We start from the raw sequence: 15,461 nt of genomic DNA, 5'->3' as shown, positions 1-15,461 counted from the left end.
CGTTTTCGTCATCTTCACTGTCGATACTGACTGACGTCTGCATTCATGCAGTAAATACGAGTGCAAGTTGGCCACAAACAGAATGTGGATGAAAGACACTGTTGGTATTTTCTTAGTCTCATTTTGAATGAATTTAAATGTTCCTGTGTTGTATTTTGTTTATTTACCTTTCCGCTTTTAGATTAAAGTAAACAAGTTGAAGTTTGGAGCTTCTTGTAATAGAGCAGTTATTAATTGAGGTATTATTGATTATGAAATGTTTCTTAAAATTTATAATTATTTCACTTCCTTGAATATAAGAAAAATTTCAAGTCAGTTCTTACATGAAATCGTTCAAATTAATAACTGAGATATCAAAAATAACGTACTTCAAGTGGGACTAAAATTTGAGAGTTATAAGACGTATGTAAGTATGAATAATTATATCAATAGTAATCAATTTATATGCCGAAATAGCTCAGTTGGGAGAGCGTTAGACTGAAGATCTAAAGGTCCCCGGTTCGATCCCGGGTTTCGGCATAACATTTTTTTTTTGGTATTTTAAGTTTTATATACATATTTTCCCAGTGATAAAATTATGGTAAAATTCATAAGCCGAAATAGCTCAGTTGGGAGAGCGTTAGACTGAAGATCTAAAGGTCCCCGGTTCAATCCCGGGTTTCGGCAATATGCTAACTTTTTGGAAATTTCGTCTTGCTGTTTTAATACAGAAACATATCTTTGACATTATATAAATACATAAGATCAAATACTGAATCAATGTCAAAATGGCAAGCATTTTTTTTACAAAAATAGCTTAGACTTGAAAAAAGTAAGTTTTAAAGAATAACAAACAATCAATTTTCTCTAATTTCCTTATCAAGTATTATTTAATTTATTTGCAATATGTATATTATTATAAGGACTGAATTTGTACATGGTACATTAATTTTGATGTATGAGCCGAAATAGCTCAGTTGGGAGAGCGTTAGACTGAAGATCTAAAGGTCCCCGGTTCGATCCCGGGTTTCGGCAGTTACTTTTTGAAAAAATTATATAATTAAAAAAAAAAAAATTATAATTATATATCGTCCCCTCATATACACCATTGCATAATAAGAATTTACATAACTGATTCTACATGTGGTCAAAATTTGGTGAAATTCTACTTCCACAAAGTGGTTCAAAAGATCAATTTAAATATTACTTTTGTTCCAGATGTCTACTAACACAAAAATTTTAAACTCAATGGCAAAAAAATTATACACTTGTTTTAGTAAGGGATTTAGTAAGAAATTAAAAATACCAAACATTAAAACATAATCTGAAACTATGATAAGGATCCTTTTTCCAAAAAAAAACTTTTGAATTTGTTACAAACTGCGATGTATAATTTGCTTTATCACAAGAATTTTCATAAATACAAAATATGTGCCGAAATAGCTCAGTTGGGAGAGCGTTAGACTGAAGATCTAAAGGTCCCCGGTTCGATCCCGGGTTTCGGCATAATACAAACTTTTTAATTAATACTGATAACAGTTTCACTTAAAATAAGCTGTTAATTCGGAATTGAACTTGTTTTCCACCTCCCATAAACATCCTGATCATTTTCAAAAACATGTTCATATTAATTTAACTTAAATGCCATGTTGATTGTACAATAATGGGATCTCTAAAGACAAGACAGTGTTAAAAATTTTAATGCATTTCAAGAATACATTTTTAATTTTATCGCAAGCTAGTTTCAAATATATTTTTATTTGAATTTTGATTGAATTTGTATATATTTTATTAATTTGTATGTGTGAGCCGAAATAGCTCAGTTGGGAGAGCGTTAGACTGAAGATCTAAAGGTCCCCGGTTCAATCCCGGGTTTCGGCATAAATCGAACTTTTTAATCATAACTGATGAAATATGGTTCACACAAAAGTAACATCATATAAAAATGATGCGATTTAAATTCCGATAAGGAACAGGAACCTTGAACTAATGCACTTTCTAAATCAACTATTATACATAATTTCAGGTCTGAACATCTTTCTCAATTCTTCTATTCTATAATGCAGAAATTGAAATGTTAAACGAATTTAAATGACCCAATATTAATTTCCATATCGCTCATTTGCTGCAACAACGTCATAATTCAAAAAAAGTCGTTTCGAGAAAAAGGACTTTGAATGATTTATGTATGAATTGGATTGTGCAAAATTAAAATAAAGTGATATTCCCGGTTTCTGGGAAATGTGACCATGATCACCTGTAACCATGGTCTTGTAAATCAAGAGACTTCTTTGAAGGAAAGGAGAAAACTACTAACTTTTAATGAGTTAGTTGAACACGGTTATTTCAAATTCATGACATATTCCATTCGTTATAACCGTAAACCTGACTCAAACAATTGTCCGTACCCCATATAGCTGAAAATACACACAGTTACTAAAGTATACGTACGATGTACTTTTTGGGCCTTTTTTTAAAAGTCTATATATTTAAAAATACAAGGCCTGGCTCATTCATTCACTCACTTACTCATTCACTGACTCATCAGTCATGAGTGAGTGAGTGAATGAATGAGACAGGCCTTGTGTTTTTAAATATATAGTTTTTTAAAAAAAGTCCCAAAAAGTAAATCGTACGTAAAATTTAGTAACTGTGTGTATATTTGATTATAATTGTTTTTTTAAAAGTCCAACAAGTGGTTATAAAAATTGCCAATTAATAGTATAATAAAAAAAGGTTCACATTTATTTTTAACAAAAAAATTATAAATATTTAGTTCAAAATATTAACTCAAAAAATTGTCCGAACCCTATAAATAAATTTACATATGTATTTATAAAATGCATATTATGAATCATAATTTATGATGATGTATGATGTCTTTAATTAATACCATTTTAAAGAATAATAGAACTATGTTATTGAGACATAATCGCTATTTACGCGAAAACGGAAATTATAAGTCCGTTTTTGATAACAGATTTGAGTTTAGGATACATAAATCTATTAACCAGTCAATGCAAATTTAATTGTGTTAACAATAGCCGATAATATAAAGTGATGCTATTAAGAATATTGAAAGTGCCAAATTATCTACATTAATATTATTGTTTGAAGTGTTTCCACCCATAAAAACAAAAGATTTTCGCATACATTTGTCAACGCTTTGAGTGTGCTTCGCACTTAAAGATTCAGTAGATAATTCCGCTATATTTGCATATGAGTAACTAAGAAGCAAAATATTTGATGAAAATCGTAACAAGAGCCACTAAAAATATTTATAGATGACCATAATACAATTTTTTTTAATGAAAACTGATAAGAATTTCACATAAAAGAAGAAGCTGTTAATTGGGGATGGTACCTTAAACTTGTTTACCTCCAATAAACATTCAGATGTATTTTCAACAACAAATTTCATATTAATTTAACTTAAATGCAATGTTGGCGTTAAACAGACGAGTTCAATACTGGGATCCTCTAAAGATTATTTTTTTAAATTTTGAATAAATTTGAAGAATACATTTTTAATATTATCGAAAGCAAGTTTCAAATATCATTTACCGTAACAAGAGTCACTAAAAATGTTTATAGGTGACCATTTTCAGTTTGTATACTGTAGGTTTGTCGATTTTTCTGATAGAGGAATTCAGTTGAAAAAAACTTAAATTTATTGCAAACTTTTTATCGAAATTTATTCAAAATATTGCAATTTTAAGTTCCTTTGTTTAGCTGATTATAAGCCGAAATAGCTCAGTTGGGAGAGCGTTAGACTGAAGATCTAAAGGTCCCCGGTTCAATCCCGGGTTTCGGCATATGTACACTTTTTATTTAAGTATTCGAATTATGAATAAGGTGAAAAGATTAATGCAATTCTTGTTTGAATCTTAGATACCTTAAAACATATCAATATTATAAGCAGCAGTACATGATCAGAGATCCAGGATATGAGTTTAGGCGTATTCTGAATCGAATCTGAGTCTTTTACGAAAAGTTTAGAAGGCTCTACTGAAACCTATGTAGAAAACCAGTAGGGAAACAAAAATTCAAACTTCCCTAAGGGGTTTATTCAGGAATCAAAAAGTCGTAAATTTAATTTATATCAAGGAGTGTTTGTGGACATAACTATCCGGAAAAGCTATATGCTGTGAAAGTCATTGCGACAGACAAAATACAATCTACACCAAATGAGTTATTAACAGTAAATAATTAATTATGTAAGCCTGTATTTTAATTTGTTCTATACTTAAATTAGTATTCCTATAAAATTAAATAAACTTACTATTATTATTTTAAATATTTCACTTTTAGATCATATAAAAATTTTAAATCTATGGTATGTTTTTTTTTTTAAAAAATCGTTTCCACTGCATCCGCACTACTTTATACACACTTCATAGATAAGTTTTTTAATATTTTTTTTACAAATTTGTATACTTATATTAATTTTATATATTATGCCGATAAACAAAATGTTTACTAAATTAACGATTTAATTTAAAGTAATTATAATTATTTTGTTTTATTAAACAAAGTGTTTACTGAGTATTTTATTCAACACCTATGTAGTACATATTTTTATATCTAAGTAGGATTATTTACAAATTTCTTTTTTATTGTTATATTTACACATAATTAAATTTATTTGATAAACTATTTGATCATCATTTTTTATTTTCACTAATTTATTTAAATCGACCCGTTTAAGCAGAAGACAAAATTGCAACTACTTAATCAAGTTTAAAACGAACAAAAGAAAATCATTAAATAACGATAATGTCAATTACTACGTTGTTGTTGATATTTTTAGGCAAATCAATCAAGGAAGAAGATAATAAATAGTTCTCTTGATCTACTCTTCATTACTCCACTCTCAATTATGTTCGATATGTTTACATTTGTTTATTTACACTGTAAATAATAGTATTAAATTTACTAAACACCCCCATATCATGATGGATCCACCGCCATCATGATATAGGGTGTTTACGGTCTTTTTGGGCTGTGGTCATACGAAACAAAGATAAATTTGTTTGGGTCCGATGGGAAACATTATGTTAGGCGCCCAGGCAACAAGGCTTATGATCCAAAATACACCAAGATGACCGTAAAACAAGGCGGTGGATCCATCATGATATGGGGGTGTTTCTCCTGTTCTGGTGTCGGTCCAATATATTGGCTTAAGAAGAAAATATGCACCCTGGACTACGTAAATATATTGCAAATCATAATTCTTCCATTTTCTGAGGAAGAGATGCCCTTCAGATGGGAGTTTCTGCAGGACAATGGTCAGATGCACTCCTCAAAATTTGCAAAATACTGGTTTGCTGTCAACAAAGTACCTCTTATGGAATGGCCTTCGCAGTCACCAGATCTTAACCTAATGGAATACCTTTGGGGAGTGCTCAAGAAGAAGCTAGAGGGTTTCAGTCCGAAAAATGAGGACGAATTATGGGAACAAATACAGGAAGAGTGATTTGACATTGACAAGGACGTTTGCACAGAAATTGGTTGATTCCATGTTCCGCAGATGCAATGAAGTTGTGAAAAACAAAGGTAGAACAACAAAATATTAATATAAGATAGTTTTTTAACAAAAAATATAAAGATGTGCCTCTAAAATATTGACTCTTTACATTGTTAGTCATATAATGTATTAAAATATAAATGAAAATAGGAATGATTATGTTTTTTCTTATGCTGTATGTCTGATAAACAAAACTGCATATACATTTTTTTAAACAAAACTAAACTTGACTAATATACTTACAAAGTTTGAAAAAGAAAAGAATCGAGAATGACAACCACGACTGAAAAAACAAAAACCCTTGAAACTTTTTTTCAAGATGTTTTGAATAGGAGAAAACACTAAAATGTTACTATGTGAAAGTATTTAGAGCTTATTACAACATTTTAATGGCAAAAATAATAGTTTAAACTGACTGATATTTAATTTTTTAATTTAATTCGTATGTTTTACTCTAAGATGGCTGCGAAAACTATGCTCCCAATTAGCATGTAATATGAAATGAATTTGACTATGATTGTTTTTTTCTATTATCAACTTGTTTATTGAAACCTAATATATATTTTCTATTTATTTTTTTAGTTTTTGTATTCATATATTGTTTTACTATAAGAGAAAAATCTGTCACGTAGTACGATATTAAATTTTAATTATTATAGAATCATCCAAAGATTGTTTTTATTTAAATATGAATAAAGGAAAAATAATTGTTTTAGTGTAAGAAATTAAAAGAAAACATAACGCCTCTCTTTTCTACATGTACCTACAAATTACTTCCATTTTATGTCACGTACGATATACCCTTAGTTCGCTCGATATTGAACTGTTTCGAAAGAACTTATTATTTTTTTAAAATGGAACAAATTTATCAGATACTCTTATTTTTGCAAAATCTATTCCCACTATAGGCTTAAAAATGTGACGTACGATGACATGGAATTGCCCATATGTAATTTGAGAAGCTTTTTTTATTTTAATCATGATAAAAAAACTAGGTAGTTTTATTCTCTCTTTTTTCGTAAGCACTATGTGGCATGCCTAAGGATTATGACACTTTTACTAAAATCGAGATACCATATTATTAAAAATATATATTTATGAGAGCTTAACTATTTTTAGATAGGGCAGTTGTATGTTGGTTAGGAGAAATAATGGACGGATTCTAACCAAATTCAATAAGCTTAGTCCTTGGGGCAATATAAAAGCTTATGCCAAATTATCTTTAAAATTGCGACCTGTAGTTTGATTATAAATTTACATGGACGGACAGACATCGCTTAATAGACTCAGAAAGTGATCCTGAGCAGCACGGTACAAACATCAGAACTAACCAATATACCGTGGATTATGGCGGTGTCTTATTGGTCTACATACTACTTTTAATCCAACAAAACCATTTTTATTGAGAGAAAGTCCAGTTTAAGTGTTAAGCGATAATATTTTCCAAACAAGTAAGATTTTTTCGTCGCACAATTAATGCACCTTATACAAATTATATACTGACCATTTTATGGATGTTTACCTTTCATGGTTTTATAAATATAGCGTCTTAAAAATTGCAATATGAAAATTTAAGACAACACAACATCTTAAAAGGTAGTAATAGAACACATATCTTTATGACATTTTTCACAGCTGTAATAAATTTTTACAATGCATTCGTGGTGAATTCTAAAAGTGTGAAATAATGCATATTTTTGGTTTTAGTAGCAGATATGCAGCAGAAGGCGTTGGAATTTTAACAAACTAATTACACTATTGTGATCTGAATACAATGTTTGTTTAAATTAAGCCTAATACATACATTTATATGGTAAAAAAGTTCATGTTTATGGTGAGAAAGACAATTACTCTAATCCTTATCGCAAATTTTACGTTTTGTAGGTATAAAATCGCAAATTTAAATTTTCTTTAAAATGTCGCTAGATTGATGTCCTTTGTTGAGTTAGTTATAAGCCGAAATAGCTCAGTTGGGAGAGCGTTAGACTGAAGATCTAAAGGTCCCCGGTTCAATCCCGGGTTTCGGCAAAAATCCACTTTTATGCATTTCATAATCCATAAAAAAACATTATTAGATAGTATTTGTTATAATAATGCATTTAACAACACACTAATTCATGATACGAAATTGGAATTCCCGGTTTCTGGAAAATGATAGACCATGATATGATCTTGAAATTCAAAACTTGAATTAAGTGTAAGGATGAGAGAAAACAAACTTTCTGAGTTTGCTATACATTCACCTGCAAAATTGTTTCTCATAAGTACAGCATGAGGCAGCTACGAATGACTATTTCTATATTTTTATTAACGTTTAATGGCAATTACGCAAATCCTTATCGAATTTGAACTTTTTAAACCTGAATTTATTAAATTGAATTTAGCATTCAGGTGAAAAGCAAAACTACATATGTAGGTATGTTTTCATAATTTTTAATCAACAATTTTTACCCAAATGTCGCAAGTTTGAAGTCCCTTGTTTAGCTGATTATAAGCCGAAATAGCTCAGTTGGGAGAGCGTTAGACTGAAGATCTAAAGGTCCCCGGTTCAATCCCGGGTTTCGGCAAAAATATGCTTTTATTATATTCATTGTTATGAAAATACATTTATTTAACGCAATAATTTGAAATTTTAAAATAGGAGTTAAAATAAATATGTACAATGTACATATACATATAAATAAATAAATTCATTAAAAGAATATAAATAATTCCTAATAATTGCAATTATCAACGTTTTATATTACATTTTCTATACTATTTCAGAACAGGTGCAAGAAATTTGTATGGAATTCATGAAGTATATTGGCAATTTCTTCTCTAAGATTTTTGAGTTATTTTTTTTTTCAGCAGGAAAATGCAATTTGGCGTAAACTCTTTTACTTATTCTTTTTTTGACGCAATATAATATTTTTAGAGTCTAGTTTTTAAAACTAAAGAAAAAATACTTTAAAAGGAATTTAAATTATATTTGATTAACCGAATAATTTCTATTTTAATTTTAAATTGAAAATACAACAACGGATTTTGTGTACAAAAACATAAAAAAACGTCAAATAAGGTATTCATTATTTTTTGTAAACATATCGAATTTGCTGCAACAACATCATAACTCAAAATCCGTGTTTTTTGAACTGAGTAATACAAAATATGCGCCGTTCTATAATCTTTCATATAGTTTTATCAGTTTTCAAAAAAGTCCATTATTTTTTGTGTGAGAGTGTTTTTTTCATGTTTTCTCGTATATTTGATATGTAAAAATTTGGAGTATATACGAAATTGGTTCAATTCGTTCTTGGCCTCAAAAGTTGAATCCATATGTTGTCAGAAAGATGGGAGAAGGTCATAGCTAACAATGGCAAATTCTTTGAATAAATTTATATTGTACAAATGCTTCAAAATAAAAGCTACAAAATTTAAAAGATCTCGCATTTTTAAGTCATACATCCAATAGTTTGACAAACACAAGCTTCATTCAAAATGTCATATTATTGATAAGGATGTTAGCAATTAACCGCATATAATAAGTATAGATTTACATAGAAAAACAAAGTATAATAAGATTGCATTAATTTGCCAGATTGATTGTTAACTTTTGAGAAATAATTTTACTAAGAAACGAGTCAAGTGCATATGATATTTAGGTTTTGACCGTTCCTCAGTATATTATATAATTAAAGCTCAAGATCATATTAGCTGGAAAACTAGAATTTCGCTTGATTGCAATTTAGAATAATCGTATTGTTTCATAAGTATTTGAAGAGCATAAAAGTTAGTTATTGCCGAAACCCGGGATTGAACCGGGGACCTTTAGATCTTCAGTCTAACGCTCTCCCAACTGAGCTATTTCGGCTTATAATTAGCTGAACAAGGATTTTAAACTTGCAACATTTTAAAGAAAATGCATTATTGCATGGAAAGTGCATAACTTGCAATCCTTTTGGATATAGTATCTATATTCCTACCTGAACTTTTCAATAATTTCTTTAAATAAATTTATGTTTTAAGAAACAAATATTCGATAAGATTTTAAACTCTCAAATTATAAATATATTAATATCAAACATCAATATATCATATTTGGTCCCGCTTAAAAATGTCTCATAAATTGAGTCAAATCGTCCGATAAATAAATAGGCCACAAAAAACGGGATTTGGCCAAAAACCGGTTTTTAATGTCAACTTTAATGCATATCGACAAGACCGAATATATATTACTATAAAATACTACTCTAGCAATTTAGTCCAGTATATCCCTGGGTATTGACTTAAAAATTGCGGAATTCCCCGAACACTTAGTTTATCAGCCGAAATAGCTCAGTTGGGAGAGCGTTAGACTGAAGATCTAAAGGTCCCCGGTTCAATCCCGGGTTTCGGCATATAATCTTCTTAATTAGCAATGCACTCATTAACAAATTAAGAAATTGTGCAGAAATTTGCCTAAGAAGTTTTCAAATAAAACACCTTGATGTACATACAGTTTAATAGAAATATGTATGTATTTACAATATAACAATAATCTCTGCTACTGACCACAATTTCATGATGGACTGCCGTATAATCCTTTCGCACCTTTAGGAGATTATTCTTTAATTCATACAGATTGGCATAGCAAGGTATTTAATTAAATAAAAACTTTAAGAAGGGCGCTTGGACAGTGCACACCTTGAATTTGAAGAAGGCAAATTAAAAACATACGCTACGTTGAGCCCTATAATTGAAATGCCATTATTTTACCTGCTGGCCAAAGGAGACTCGAAGAACAATGGAGATAAATAGTTCAATGGGACAAACAACAATTTACAACAACGGATATTGCTGTTAAGATGACAACAATAAAGGTATTAACGTGGACAAATGTCAGTAGCTACATAGCTGAACAATTGTAATTTGTATGAATGGTTGATTAAACGTTTTGGTCGGTCGCATGGTCTTCAAAATGCATTTTATGAATTGCCGTGTCTTTTCTTTATACCTCTCTCTGTTTTGATGTCTGGCAAGCAATCAACGAAAACCTACAGTATTTACGTCCGTCTGACTGTCTGTCTGTCTGTCAAACATTCATATATATATCTATTCATTGATGTTCCCATTTGAATTGGCTATTCTTCATGTGTTTCGATACGAAACATAGTTTTTTTTTATGCATAATTTAGTATTTTAGTTTGCATTGTTTGCGTATAATTTAGAAAATGTGCAACATACTCATGCATTATGAAAATATGTCAGCACCATCATCACCACAACATTGGCATTATTAGATATACGCACACACGATCGATTTGAATTTACCTTTTCTTGTCCATTCTCTGTCTGCTGGAATTGATTATTACTTGTATTGTGTATTTGTAGGAGTTTTGCTTTGTATTGGCCATTTGTTTGAATGCTTAAATGGTCATTTTGCGTTAAGACCCATTAATATTGGCCATGTGTTTCGTGTCATCTATTTAAATTTGTATGGGATTATAGTTGACAGTTGACCAGATTTGCCACTGACACGTGAGTAAATTGCAGAAACGGATGACGGTATGTTTTAATTAAAAGAATTAAGAGCATGTGGTTTATGAAAATGTTAGAATTTCCATCAAGTAGGTTTTATTTGGAATGAGAAAGACATAAATACATATTTAGTTGGATTGTTTCCTTTAGGTTTTTTTTTGGCTCGAGTCATGGAAATATACCCTCGTAGTTTTAGTTCTATATATAAATTTTTAATGAATAGAAGTATGTAATTTAATTCGGCTTTAAGTATTGAAAAAATCAAACCATTCGATATCAAATTTTTTATTAAAATTCATGATTTCCAGTTATAGTACATACATAAAAATCGTAGTGTATAAACTTAAATTATATTTATAACTGGTTCAAATTTATTCTAAAAATATATGCCGAAATAGCTCAGTTGGGAGAGCGTTAGACTGAAGATCTAAAGGTCCCCGGTTCGATCCCGGGTTTCGGCATCACGAAATATTTTTTTAAATCAAAAATTATTTTTTTTTTGTTATATTAAATTTAAAACATAATTAATATAAGATTTTGAATTAATAAGGGGTTATCAATGTGCCGAAATAGCTCAGTTGGGAGAGCGTTAGACTGAAGATCTAAAGGTCCCCGGTTCGATCCCGGGTTTCGGCAAAATTATTTTTTTTGTAGTATTAGTTTATATAAATATGGAAAGGAGTGAGAAATAAATGTACCATCATGAATTCCATTAAAAAAGGTTTTAGACCTTGGGTCTGCCGATTTTGACCACAATCGTTGAACAGATTCCTTTTGGTATTCTGTGGACTCTACCATTTTTAGTCTTTTAAATTACGAAGACTCTCGATTTTGAACACGATTTAAATTTTGCTTAAATCAAGAAAATCTGCTTCGGCTGTGACTTTAAATATGTACTATACTAAATTATTTTTCAAATGAATTTTAAATCAATAAAATACGACTTTATAATGAGCACATGGATAAGATATTTACACGTTTCAGAATTATTTAAGAATTTTGGCATCGATTTGTTAGTGTAAATTTTTGCATATTTTACCCTTAAATGCATTTTTTTGCATATATTTGTTTTAAGAGCATATTTATGTCATATTTTGCGTTTTTAGAGCATATTTTACTGTTTAGTAGCATATTTTGACTATCAAAAACAAATTTTGTCTTACTTATTTTTCGCTGTTGCGTTACAGGTTTTTACTTCCTTTGTTTAAAATTGAAAAATAGATTGCTTTTTTTAATATAAGATAAGCACTTTTTTAATAATAGCGCCATCTAAATATCAAATTTTAGTTCTAATTCATACTTAACAGTTCTAAGTGTTAATGAAATATTGTCTTTTAAATTTGCTCCTATAACATCAGTTGATGTCGAAAGAACATTTTCTATGAATAAAAATGTTTTCAGATCCAATAGACAACGATTTTTAAGTCAATATTTTGTAATTTATTGCATAATAACCTTAATTGAAGAAGTGACTTTATATTTATATAAAATATCATCAAAAAATACCTCTCGAGGCCTTTTCATAGCTTATTGTTTTTATGTTGTATTTATTTTTTGTTATACTTGTTTTAGTTTATGTTATTTTTGTTTATTTTATGTTACTTTACCTATTTAGAAATGAATTGTATTGATTTTTTTTAAATATCAATTTAAAAAATAATTTTTTGGTTAAAAATTATGTAAAAGTTTGTTTTTTAAGAGCATATTTTTTAAATTTTAAGAGAGCATATTTCCGGTTTCCCTGATAATCAATATCGAAAGACCCAAGGTCACTTTCTCTGTGATGTATTATGGAATTCATGATATAATATCAATTTAATCCACTAAAATATGATTTTATTATATGCCGAAATAGCTCAGTTGGGAGAGCGTTAGACTGAAGATCTAAAGGTCCCCGGTTCGATCCCGGGTTTCGGCAACACAATATTTTTTGTTTAAAAATTTTCCTAATTTTAAATATGTACGTCATTGGAAAGGTCCTGTCTTGTCTTCATTCATTACATATTAAACATAGGTAAACAATAAAGCTAGTTATGGTTTTTTGTTTATATCTCAGCCATTTGTGGGCCAATTTTCTTCATTTTAAATAGGGAGTGAACCGATACTACAGTGAATGTAATGATGTATGAATCATGTATGTAAGTTATTTGGGAGCTACGAAAAGTTGATTTCAACATACAGACGGACATGACTATATCGAATATAACACTTATGGTAAAGGGTATATACAAATTAATTGTATTACGATATTTTATTGTATGTTATAAATATTTGTTGGTAATAAAGCACATTATGCATTAATTAAAGAATCTGCCGAAATAGCTCAGTTGGGAGAGCGTTAGACTGAAGATCTAAAGGTCCCCGGTTCGATCCCGGGTTTCGGCATATGAAATATTTTGCGTTTTGTACAGCTTTAACGAGATACGCCTATAATAAAGTGTTCACTTTTGTTGTTGGTCTGCTGTCTTGAAAAGTTCTTCCCTGGCGAAAAAACTTCCGGTTGATACGGCTGTCGTTGAGTTTATAATAGTTGGCCTAGTAAAACTCGGTTTGTTCCGCGTTTATTTCTAACAGACTTTTGAGCATGAAAAAAAATTTAAGTTTCTATACTTAAACACGGATTAAATGAACAACGTTATAACCGAATATAAGGGAATGAATTATTAAATTTTAGTAAATTTAAGTGGTAACTTGTACATATATATGTATATATTTCCTTGTATTATAACATTACAAAACTGTAGTAAGACAACAGTTTTATATAGGTACATTTGCTTAGGAATATGTAAATTTGCTTGTCTCGCCAAGTAGATTCAACAAATCCAACTTTTAGATCGGAATATGTTTAGTTAATATATATACATGATGTTTATAACTACTTTTAAGTACACTAATAAGAATCTGCCGAAATAGCTCAGTTGGGAGAGCGTTAGACTGAAGATCTAAAGGTCCCCGGTTCGATCCCGGGTTTCGGCATACATTTTTTTTAATTTAGTTTGTAAAAAACACAAATTAATAGAATTATAAATATGGGAAAATATAAAAAAAGAATGCAGTTTGATTACTAAAACCAAATTCATTTATTTAAATTTTATTTGTGTGACAAAAAGAATACATCAACGACCACTTTTGGTGTTTGTGTAATAGTATAAATAAGTAAATTATTCAAAACCATAAACAGTATAAATCTTATCGCTAAAAATACACAATGATTTTATTATTAGAATTACTGTTTGTGTGAGTACGAGCTGCTATAAAAATAGACTGTTGGATTTGATTAACCGTTATGTGCCGAAATAGCTCAGTTGGGAGAGCGTTAGACTGAAGATCTAAAGGTCCCCGGTTCGATCCCGGGTTTCGGCAAAATATTTTTTCTTGTAAAGAAAACGTTTTTATTTTTAAAGTTAATAGTTAATGATTTATAAGTTTAATAAAAATTTTGTAAACTTACACTTTTCAACAACGGCTCTCTTGAAATTGTGTTTTTTTTAATCCAGAGTTTTCCAGTTTTTTCAGAAGAAAATTGTGTAAATGGTCTTTCCGATTTTCTGACAGTTTGGTTATAAGAAGCACAATTTTAATAGAGCCGTCCATTTACAGAATTTTCTTCTGAAAATACTGAAAAACTATTGGTATAAATCTGTTACCTCCGCATCAGATAGATTAATTCAGGCAGCTCAGAAAGAGTTGTAGCTTTTTCAACATCAGGATGCGTTCAACAATATATGGACACCACATGGGGCGTCTGAATATAATGTAAAAATTCCTATAGCGCCATGGCTGTCATATAGGCTCATGATATTCCTTTTGCAACTATCCTCTATTACGGATGTTCTACATTGACTGGGGAACGTGGTCTTACCATAAATCTCAACAAAACTTAATTAGATTTCTTAAAGATGATGAAAAAGTCGCCCAAAATTTACGGAATTTTGAATTTGTGCAGTAAAGTTTTGACAAAAACAATGACAACTAGTTATTGCAATGACAACTAGTTATTTCATGCATTATTTTGTAATGAGTGGTGGTTACCCAGCACAGTATTTTATTTACTAGAATAAGTACTTATTTTTATACAGATTGGTAATGAACTTTTGCATTTAGCACAGCTATCTAGTGTGTTTGACTGGAAAACGGGAGGTTAGTGGTTCGCCACCTGTCAAAGCCATTAATTTTTTTGTTCATATCATATTCATTTATATATTGATGTTAAAACTTTTGTTAACTTACAATAAAATAACTCGTACATGGAGCAGTGAGTTTGCAGTTTGACTATCAAACGCAAGCAAATAATGTGATTTGATTTGTGTTTGATTCCCATACAAGGCAATATTTTTTGTGTTTTTATACCCTACACCACCATAGTGGGGAGGGTATTATGCGTTTGTGCTGATGTTTGTAACGCCCAAAAATATTAGTCTAACACCCACCTTAAAGTATACCGATCGACTTAGAA

General features: G+C 29.8%; 16 non-coding genes across 16 annotated transcripts; 15 read left to right on the top strand and 1 right to left on the bottom strand.

Moving 5' to 3' along the window:
• Window positions 1-446: 446 nt before the first annotated feature.
• Window positions 447-519, top strand: TRNAF-GAA (transfer RNA phenylalanine (anticodon GAA)). Its single transcript has one exon. It is a non-coding gene; the product is annotated as a tRNA-Phe (tRNA).
• A 74-nt stretch (window positions 520-593) lies between these two features.
• TRNAF-GAA (transfer RNA phenylalanine (anticodon GAA)) lies at window positions 594-666 on the top strand. Its single transcript has one exon. It is a non-coding gene; the product is annotated as a tRNA-Phe (tRNA).
• Window positions 667-941: 275 nt separating this feature from the next.
• On the top strand, window positions 942-1,014 carry TRNAF-GAA (transfer RNA phenylalanine (anticodon GAA)). Its single transcript has one exon. It is a non-coding gene; the product is annotated as a tRNA-Phe (tRNA).
• Window positions 1,015-1,412: 398 nt separating this feature from the next.
• TRNAF-GAA (transfer RNA phenylalanine (anticodon GAA)) lies at window positions 1,413-1,485 on the top strand. Its single transcript has one exon. It is a non-coding gene; the product is annotated as a tRNA-Phe (tRNA).
• A 302-nt stretch (window positions 1,486-1,787) lies between these two features.
• Window positions 1,788-1,860, top strand: TRNAF-GAA (transfer RNA phenylalanine (anticodon GAA)). Its single transcript has one exon. It is a non-coding gene; the product is annotated as a tRNA-Phe (tRNA).
• A 1,861-nt stretch (window positions 1,861-3,721) lies between these two features.
• On the top strand, window positions 3,722-3,794 carry TRNAF-GAA (transfer RNA phenylalanine (anticodon GAA)). Its single transcript has one exon. It is a non-coding gene; the product is annotated as a tRNA-Phe (tRNA).
• A 3,667-nt stretch (window positions 3,795-7,461) lies between these two features.
• TRNAF-GAA (transfer RNA phenylalanine (anticodon GAA)) lies at window positions 7,462-7,534 on the top strand. The gene has a single exon. It is a non-coding gene; the product is annotated as a tRNA-Phe (tRNA).
• Window positions 7,535-8,000: 466 nt separating this feature from the next.
• Window positions 8,001-8,073, top strand: TRNAF-GAA (transfer RNA phenylalanine (anticodon GAA)). Its single transcript has one exon. It is a non-coding gene; the product is annotated as a tRNA-Phe (tRNA).
• Window positions 8,074-9,286: 1,213 nt separating this feature from the next.
• On the bottom strand, window positions 9,287-9,359 carry TRNAF-GAA (transfer RNA phenylalanine (anticodon GAA)). The gene has a single exon. It is a non-coding gene; the product is annotated as a tRNA-Phe (tRNA).
• A 453-nt stretch (window positions 9,360-9,812) lies between these two features.
• On the top strand, window positions 9,813-9,885 carry TRNAF-GAA (transfer RNA phenylalanine (anticodon GAA)). The gene has a single exon. It is a non-coding gene; the product is annotated as a tRNA-Phe (tRNA).
• A 1,508-nt stretch (window positions 9,886-11,393) lies between these two features.
• TRNAF-GAA (transfer RNA phenylalanine (anticodon GAA)) lies at window positions 11,394-11,466 on the top strand. Its single transcript has one exon. It is a non-coding gene; the product is annotated as a tRNA-Phe (tRNA).
• Window positions 11,467-11,568: 102 nt separating this feature from the next.
• TRNAF-GAA (transfer RNA phenylalanine (anticodon GAA)) lies at window positions 11,569-11,641 on the top strand. The gene has a single exon. It is a non-coding gene; the product is annotated as a tRNA-Phe (tRNA).
• A 1,209-nt stretch (window positions 11,642-12,850) lies between these two features.
• On the top strand, window positions 12,851-12,923 carry TRNAF-GAA (transfer RNA phenylalanine (anticodon GAA)). The gene has a single exon. It is a non-coding gene; the product is annotated as a tRNA-Phe (tRNA).
• A 394-nt stretch (window positions 12,924-13,317) lies between these two features.
• Window positions 13,318-13,390, top strand: TRNAF-GAA (transfer RNA phenylalanine (anticodon GAA)). Its single transcript has one exon. It is a non-coding gene; the product is annotated as a tRNA-Phe (tRNA).
• A 518-nt stretch (window positions 13,391-13,908) lies between these two features.
• Window positions 13,909-13,981, top strand: TRNAF-GAA (transfer RNA phenylalanine (anticodon GAA)). Its single transcript has one exon. It is a non-coding gene; the product is annotated as a tRNA-Phe (tRNA).
• Window positions 13,982-14,295: 314 nt separating this feature from the next.
• Window positions 14,296-14,368, top strand: TRNAF-GAA (transfer RNA phenylalanine (anticodon GAA)). Its single transcript has one exon. It is a non-coding gene; the product is annotated as a tRNA-Phe (tRNA).
• Window positions 14,369-15,461: the final 1,093 nt, after the last annotated feature.

This window comes from Calliphora vicina, chromosome 1 (assembly GCF_958450345.1).
Source record: "Calliphora vicina chromosome 1, idCalVici1.1, whole genome shotgun sequence".
NCBI classification, from domain to species: Eukaryota; Metazoa; Arthropoda; class Insecta; order Diptera; family Calliphoridae; genus Calliphora; species Calliphora vicina.
Note: the sequence above shows the minus strand (reverse complement) of the source record. Positions and strands in the feature narration are given on the sequence as shown.